At 45.7% G+C, this 9,039-nt stretch overlaps 2 non-coding genes across 2 annotated transcripts; both read right to left on the minus strand.

The window, feature by feature from the left end:
* Nucleotides 1–2,028: 2,028 nt before the first annotated feature.
* On the minus strand, nt 2,029–2,183 carry LOC143206201 (5.8S ribosomal RNA). The gene has a single exon (XR_013008197.1). It is a non-coding gene; the product is annotated as a 5.8S ribosomal RNA (ribosomal RNA).
* Nucleotides 2,184–2,891: 708 nt separating this feature from the next.
* Nucleotides 2,892–4,880, minus strand: LOC143206204 (small subunit ribosomal RNA). The gene has a single exon (XR_013008200.1). It is a non-coding gene; the product is annotated as a small subunit ribosomal RNA (ribosomal RNA).
* Between the last annotated feature and the right edge of the window lie 4,159 nt (nt 4,881–9,039).

Below are 9,039 nucleotides of genomic sequence, written 5' to 3' on the forward strand. Positions count from 1 at the left end.
CGACGCTTCAGCGCCATCCATTTTCAGGGCTAGTAACTTCGGCAGGTGAGTTGTTACACACTCCTTGGCGGATTCCGACTTCCATGGCCACCGTCCTGCTGTCTTAAGTTACCAACGCCTTTCATGGTATCCCATAAGCGTCGATTTAGGCGCTTTAACTCGACGTTTGGTTCATCCCACAGCGCCAGTTCTGCTTACCAAAAATGGCCCACTTGGCACTCTGATCCGAAATCTCGCGGCTTCATCATTTAAGCAAGCCGGAGATCTCACCCATTTAAAGTTTGAGAATAGGTTGAGGTCGTTTCGACCCCAATGCCTCTAATCATTCGCTTTACCGGATGAGACTCGTACGCTACGAGCGCCAGCTATCCTGAGGGAAACTTCGGAGGGAACCAGCTACTAGATGGTTCGATTAGTCTTTCGCCCCTATACCCAGTTCCGACGATCGATTTGCACGTCAGAATCGCTACGGACCTCCATCAGGGTTTCCCCTGACTTCGTCCTGACCAGGCATAGTTCACCATCTTTCGGGTCCCAGCGTGTACGCTCTTGGTGCGCCTCTTCTCGCGATGAGAACGAGACGCCCCGGGAATGCGAAGCGGCCACTTTTAAGGGTAAACCGCCCATCTTCCCTGAGTTCGTGCGAGACGAACTTTCACTTTCATTACGCCTTTAGGTTTAGTGATTCCCAATGACTCGCGCACATGCTAGACTCCTTGGTCCGTGTTTCAAGACGGGTCCTGAAAGTACCCAAAGCTATAGCGTCGCCGATCGGTCTAGGTCTGTTCGAGAACCTCGTCGCCAACAGTCATCAGAGGTCGGAAACGGCACCGGGTCCGATTACCGACGTGCATCTGACGCGCTTGCGACGAGCCGAACGCTAACGAGTAGCGGCCTTAAACCATTCGGTATACCGTCGAGCGAGTCGACCGCGAACACGAGGGTCCGTAAACGAAAACGGCGCGAACCGCAGTCTACGGTCTCCACCTCGAGCCTTAAGCCGACGCCCAACGGATCGCGACGTCCTACAAGGAGAAAAGTGCACGCGTTCGTCGCCGGATCGACGTACGAAAGGCGCGCGCAACGCCGAAACGTCACGTGTCACGCGATCGCACGCCGCCTACTACGAGCCGCGAATGAATTTCTCCCTTCGACCTTTCGGGTTTCTCAGGTTTACCCCTAAACGGTTTCACGTACTCTTGAACTCTCTCTTCAAAGTGCTTTTCAACTTTCCCTCACGGTACTTGTTCGCTATCGGTCTCGTGGTTATATTTAGCCTTAGATGGAGTTTACCACCCGCTTAGGGCTGCACTCTCAAGCAACCCGACTCTAAGGAGAGATCCTCTCGCCGTCAGTCACGGTCGCTACGGGCCTGGCACCCTCTATGGGCTGTTGCCCCGTTCAAGATGGACTTGGACGCGCGACGTAACGTCGAGATAATGGACCCTCCCGAACACCACATTTCCCGGCGCCCGATGTCGGTCGCGGGATTCGGTGCTGGGCTAATCCCTGTTCGCTCGCAGCTACTAAGGGAATCCTAGTTAGTTTCTTTTCCTCCGCTTAGTAATATGCTTAAATTCAGCGGGTAGTCTCACCTGCTCTGAGGTCGCTAGTTTAATATGCGTGGCGCTCGTAATCATCATAATAATGAAGATTAGGAGCCAATACGAAATATAAAAGTTTAGAATGGAAAAGACGCGCCGTCGAAAAACGGTGTTTTCTCCCTCGTATTCGAGAGACAACGCACCTACGATCCGACGTCGATTAAAAACTAATTTTATCGGATACGACGATCGTATTAATGGTGCGCGCTACGTTTATCACAAAAACGTGCGAACGACCGTTTTAAACACGTCTCATCCCTTTCATATTCGTACGACCCGTACGAGAGAGTTAGGTCACACGTACGGGTCCGCTGTCACGTTTTAGAACGTCGCGATCGAATCGCGCTTATACGCTCAGCACGCTCAGACATTTCTCGTCGATCGCGAAGATCAAAGAAAATCCGAGCAGTCTTGAAATGAGATACGACCCTCAGCCAGGAGTGGTCCGGGTATGAGATCCCAGGACCGCAATGTGCGTTCGAAATGTCGATGTTCATGTGTCCTGCAGTTCACAAGTTGACGCGCAATTAGCTGCGTTCTTCATCGACCCACGAGCCAAGTGATCCACCGTTTAGGGTAATCTTTTTTTAAGTTAGGTTTTAAACGCATATCGAAACGTTTCTATTATAAGACGACGACGACGACGACGACGCGCGCTCACGTCATAGACAGCGCTTGCGCCCCTTTCGCAGCCGCCGTCGACTTTAAAACGCTCTTACGGTTTATTTTCGTCTTCTCCACTACACACAACGAGAGGAGCGGAGACAGACTACTCGAAATGGTGACGTTCGTTGTAAATTTTCGTCGTCTCACCTCGTACGACAACAAAAGAGCATACGCTGATCATAGTTTGGCAATATTTTCGTAAACTAAATCTCACCCTTTTGGAATGAAACAAACGAAGGGTGATAAGATTTTCGTAAACTAATCACATTACCGATCATCGTATATGTTCGTCGATATGAGGATCGAAACGTCGATTAGAAATATAATTGGCAAAATCGTTTTATTTTGCGCTCGATTTGTCCATTTATAACGAAATCCGTCGTAGGCCGACGATTATTACTCGTCGTCCTATATAACAACATCTTCATCGTATATATCTCCGCTTTCGGGCGTACATCTTTTAAAACCATATATTATAGGTACCCGAAAACAGCTACGTTGACGACGTCGAAATTCGATCGGAACTTCCGAACTTCGTAGATGGCTCTTTAACGTTCGACAATGATTTTTACAGACTTGTACGTTTACCTATTATATATATATAGGCATAACAACACACTGTAATGATCCTTCCGCAGGTTCACCTACGGAAACCTTGTTACGACTTTTACTTCCTCTAAATGATCAAGTTTGGTCATCTTTTCCTACACATCGACGACGCCGAAACGCCATCGCGTGTCGATCCGAAGACCTCACTAAATCATTCAATCGGTAGTAGCGACGGGCGGTGTGTACAAAGGGCAGGGACGTAATCAACGCGAGCTTATGACTCGCGCTTACTGGGAATTCCTCGTTCATGGGGAACAATTGCAAGCCCCAATCCCTAGCACGAAGGAGGTTCAGCGGGTTACCCGGGCCGCTCGGCCAGGGAAGACACGCTGATTCCTTCAGTGTAGCGCGCGTGCGGCCCAGAACATCTAAGGGCATCACAGACCTGTTATTGCTCAATCTCGTGCGGCTAGAAGCCGCCTGTCCCTCTAAGAAGAATAGTTTGTACGCCGACAGTAAAAACCGCGCACGAACCGCGAAACCCGAAAGCAACGCGGCCGGCGGGCCTTTAGGATGTCAAAAAGCGCCTAGTTAGCAGGCTAGAGTCTCGTTCGTTATCGGAATTAACCAGACAAATCGCTCCACCAACTAAGAACGGCCATGCACCACCACCCACCGAATCAAGAAAGAGCTCTCAATCTGTCAATCCTTCCGGTGTCCGGGCCTGGTGAGGTTTCCCGTGTTGAGTCAAATTAAGCCGCAGGCTCCACTCCTGGTGGTGCCCTTCCGTCAATTCCTTTAAGTTTCAGCTTTGCAACCATACTTCCCCCGGAACCCAAAAGCTTTGGTTTCCCGGAAGCTGCCCGTCGAGTCATATTAGGGAACGTCGACGGATCGCTAGCTGGCATCGTTTAAGGTTAGAACTAGGGCGGTATCTGATCGCCTTCGAACCTCTAACTTTCGTTCTTGATCAATGAAAGCGTTTTTGGCAAATGCTTTCGCTTCTGTTCGTCTTGCGACGATCCAAGAATTTCACCTCTAACGTCGCAATACGAATGCCCCCATCCGTTCCTATTAATCATTACCTCGGGGTTCCGAAAACCAACAAAATAGAACCGAGGTCCTATTCCATTATTCCATGCATACAGTATTCAGGCGAAATTTTAGCCTGCTTTGAGCACTCTAATTTGTTCAAAGTAAACGTGCCGGCCCACCTCGACACTCAGTAAAGAGCACCGCGGCAGGATTGAGTTGGGCCGTCGTAACCACGACGCGCACAACACGCACGCCGAAACGCACGCGCGACGGCGACGCGACACGACTAAGCCCACCGGCAGGACGTCTCGCGAAAAACACGCCAGTTAACACCGCGAACGATGAACCGGCGGCGCGAGACACAAATTCGACTACGAGCTTTTTAACCGCAACAACTTTAATATACGCTATTGGAGCTGGAATTACCGCGGCTGCTGGCACCAGACTGGCCCTCCAATTGATCCTCGTTAAAGGGTTTAGAGTGTACTCATTCCGATTACGGGGCCTCGGATGAGTCCCGTATCGTTATTTTTCGTCACTACCTCCCCGTGCCGGGAGTGGGTAATTTGCGCGCCTGCTGCCTTCCTTGGATGTGGTAGCCGTTTCTCAGGCTCCCTCTCCGGAATCGAACCCTGATTCCCCGTTACCCGTTACGACCATGGTAGGCGCAGAACCTACCATCGACAGTTGATAAGGCAGACATTTGAAAGATGTGTCGCCGGTGCGAGACCGTGCGATCAGCTTAAAGTTATTCAGAGTCACCAAGTTGTACGATGACGAGCGCGAACCCGAAACCGATTGGTTTTGATCTAATAAAAGCACTCCTTCCATCTCTGGTCGGAGCTCTGTTTGCATGTATTAGCTCTAGAATTACCACAGTTATCCAAGTAATTGTGGGTACGATCTAAGGAACCATAACTGATTTAATGAGCCTTTCGCGGTTTCACCTTAATTCGGTATGTACTGAGACATGCATGGCTTAATCTTTGAGACAAGCATATGACTACTGGCAGGATCAACCAGGGAACTGTTCTTATTATTTTATCGACACGAAGCAGATAAAACAAATACAGACACAGTTTATTTTATAAGTTTGACTTATAAAGAAACGTGTGCGTAAGACGACGATATATAATATATATCGACGACTAATAAAAAGGAGGTGCATGATAGCGCGCCTAGACGACGGAAAAACCGGTCCGAGGCGCCACGCTCTTACATTTTAATATTAGTTGTCTAATAAAACAAAACGATATCATCATCTTAGACACATCTTTTGTTTTTTTTATACACAACCGATCGACTAGGCACCCAATTATCTCGATTATCGACGACGATCGTCGACTACGTCGAAAATTGGATGCCGCAAAATATCGTTCGGCGTTTATAAGACCTCGAAAAACATTCTCTCCGAACCCTTCGCTAGATAGAAATATATAAAGCGACAAGGAAACCTCGTACGAGAAACGTTTCGTGATTTTTTATTTTATTCTCGCTCGGAGAGCAGAGAGCTATCGCAAAATGTGTTGCTGTTTTATGAACGTTCCGATGAAAAACCGATACGTCCATAAAAATAATAATTCCAATCGCATATGAATCGTGGATCATCTTCTTCTAACGAAGCCGAATGTTCCCGCCGAATTCGCGATCTCGCAGTGATACCGTCGTCGTCGTCGTACGCTTCCCGATATATCGAAAAAAACCGACCAGGAAGAACAACGAAACGACGATACAAAATCGCGAGAGCGTTACGAATATATAATAACACGACGAAATACGCTTTTTATTTAGATAAATAAAAAAATACGGTTCGGATCTTATATATTAACATATAATATGTAATACCACCTTCGCTGATCAAAAGCCACTCGGTAAAAGTGTCACAGCGCCGGTCGACCCGACCCGTCGTATCCGTCTCTCGTATCGCCCCACGTAGAAGCGCACACGATTTAAGCGCGGGTCTCTCGCCAGCTATCGGAAATGTATGGGTGTTTTAGAACAGATCGTTTATACGGACGTTGCGCAAATTTTTCGTTTTTACGTCTGCCCGTTCTCGTTATTATCGGAATGTTCCGATGAATAAACTTTAGCTTTAGACAACGTGAACTTCTAAAGCAATAATTTTAACCTCTCGTGTTAATACGTCCTCAGGCCGTTTCTAGACTGCCGATCACGTTCTTTAAAAGTCGGAAAATTCCGATCCATAAAATTATGCTAGTAGAATGTAAAGATCCTTCATAGGATGGATACTGTCACATATCGATACGGCGATCGGAGTAAAACTGTTCTCACGTATTTCAGGACATTTTAGGTTGTTACGTCGGCCCGTTCGTTATTATCGGTATATACCTATGAATAAATGTTTTGCTTGTAGAACGTAAGATTCCAAAAGAATGATTCGCCGAAACGATGGTGCACCCTTACGATCGGATATTTGCCGCTTATTGGCCATTTTCTATAATTCATCCGTTAGATATCGTTTATCGACTACGGATAAGGTTTTCCGATATCAGAATGTTCCTAAGGATGATTCGAAAGTGATTTGAACGAAGAATTTGATAGAATGAATCCTTTATTTATCCATTGAGTACAGGGTACGGAGTGTCTGCGGGGTCAGCTAATATATTATATTTCTCTCTCGACGTAATGGTAACTCGAAGTCCGAACCGCGCTCATGAAGCTCGGTTTCAATCCAATCCATGTTGGTCGGTTCCTCGAGAGGAACGCCGTATCTTCGCGGTCGACCGCCTAATGAATCAGGTGGTAAAAGTCCAAGCCCAGCGCGGCAACGGCAGGCGCGTTCAACGTTTTAACTGCCAATTCTACGGTCATTCATCGGCCAACTGTAAAGCCACTCCGGCCTACGTCAAGTCCCAAAGACAGAAATTCCCCGCCGAAATGCACCAACTGTTGAGAACCATACACCGCAAATTACTCGGGATGCAAGTGCCGACCTACTCCAAAAACAACCAAACCCAAAAGACCAATTCCTCCCCCCACTCATGTACGGGGAACTCAAGATAACAGTCGTCTGGCTGGTCTGGATTCCACTAGAACACGAACCCGATCTCCATTGGCGAAATACTCTTCGGAACATATTCAGATGACCAAGGAGATTTTCAGGCCATTTTCAACGCCATCAACCACACAGCTATTGGAAGAATTACTATCGGCCGGGATAATAGATGAGTTGGAACTTGGGCTTATTGCTCCAAGCGAACCAACTCACTACTCCTCCAATCGACCGACAATAATTGACTTTTTTATCTATCAAAATTCGAATCAAGCCTCTGACCTGCAAGTACTCCAAGATATCGATTCTGACCACAGGCCTATCCTCCTCACCCACCATCAGCGATTTTCCACTGAGTTCCACTGTCCCCAAGCAAGGTCAACCTAGTAAACGAAAAAAAAAAGTATCTTCTCTTTGACGATCCTCATTATATTAGGACGATAGTTCCATTCTAAATTCTTGATTAATTACAGTTCCTATTTGTTCATTTCGAGACGTTCCCGTGATTAATACTTATCGTGTAGAAATTAGCCACAATCCACAATTAGCCACAGTTAGGAAAAATAAATTAATTATCATATAGTCATAAACGTAATAAAAATGAATACACATATTTTCGAAGTCACTCCAGAAATACTTTACCTTATTTTTAAATAACAATCTCGGGCCGTACCATTTTTACAAAACTTATTCTATATACTTACTATATAACAGATTATAATGATATAATATAATTCAATACAATAACTACAATATATATATATATATCTGAAAATTCTGTTTTTATAAAATGTCAGCTACTGTTTAACATTTCATTTTTTAAAATGTATATCCAATTGTGGTTCTGAAAAGAACCGATTTTGCAGGTAAGTAGTATATTGAAACACACATAGGTATGTGAATTAATTTACTTAGAACTGGTATATTTGGTGACTGCTTTGGTACCTTCGCTAACGGCGTGCTTAGCCAACTCACCGGGTAACAATAACCTAACGGCGGTTTGGATTTCTCTGCTCGTGATCGTTGATCTCTTATTGTAATGGGCGAGACGCGACGCTTCGGCGGCTATCCTTTCGAATATATCGTTCACGAAAGAATTCATGATCGACATGGCCTTGCTGGAGATACCCGTATCGGGATGAACCTGCTTTAAAACTTTGTATATGTAAATCGCATAGCTTTCCTTCCTCCTGCGCTTCTTTTTCTTGTCGCTCTTAGAGATATTTTTCTGGGCTTTTCCGGCTTTCTTGGCCGCCTTACCGCTTGTCTTCGGTGGCATTTCGAAATAAAAATCCCGACGTCTCACGTACCTCAAAGAGTACTTAACTAAAAAAATGCCTTTAATTCTAGAACTTATAACATTCGAAGGAACACTTCTAAGCCCCGCCCATAGCCCGAGTTAGAGTCTGATTGGTCGCGTATGATATAACGAGTTTGGCTCGCGGACAAAATTCCAGGCCGATCTGTAAGAAATTTCCAGTACCGTTTTTGATTTAAAGGTGAGCAGTATCTAACAACGATCGAGATTAACATGTCCGGACGTGGTAAAGGCGGAAAAGTGAAGGGAAAGGCGAAGTCTCGTTCCAATCGTGCGGGATTACAATTTCCTGTCGGTCGTATTCACCGACTTCTAAGGAAAGGAAATTATGCCGAACGCGTAGGGGCCGGTGCTCCCGTTTACTTAGCTGCCGTAATGGAATATCTGGCGGCCGAAGTTCTCGAGTTGGCGGGTAACGCCGCTAGAGACAACAAGAAAACAAGGATTATCCCTAGGCATTTACAATTGGCCATCAGAAACGACGAGGAATTGAATAAACTGTTATCTGGCGTTACTATTGCCCAGGGCGGCGTCTTGCCTAACATTCAAGCAGTATTATTGCCTAAAAAGACAGACAGCAAAACCAAATAGATAACGCAAACCGTTTAAAGTTTTGCATACGCCCTTTAATATCGGTCCTTTTCAGGGCCAACAAAATCGTATAAAAAAGAAGTTAGAATACGCGTTCTTATTAAAGAATAAATATTAACTAGAAAATTTATAAATAATCTGATCTGTACTGAATATTCCTTTATTACTGTTTTAGAGTATCGATCGATCGGTTCCCTAATTAGTTACGGCTCTATCTAGAAAATAATCATTTAAGTAATAATAAGATAATAAATAAATTATAT

The sequence above is a fragment of the Rhynchophorus ferrugineus genome, unplaced genomic scaffold (genome assembly GCF_030347505.1).
Source record: "Rhynchophorus ferrugineus isolate W39M unplaced genomic scaffold, kcgeb_rfMv2 rfM588, whole genome shotgun sequence".
Taxonomy (NCBI): Eukaryota; Metazoa; Arthropoda; class Insecta; order Coleoptera; family Curculionidae; genus Rhynchophorus; species Rhynchophorus ferrugineus.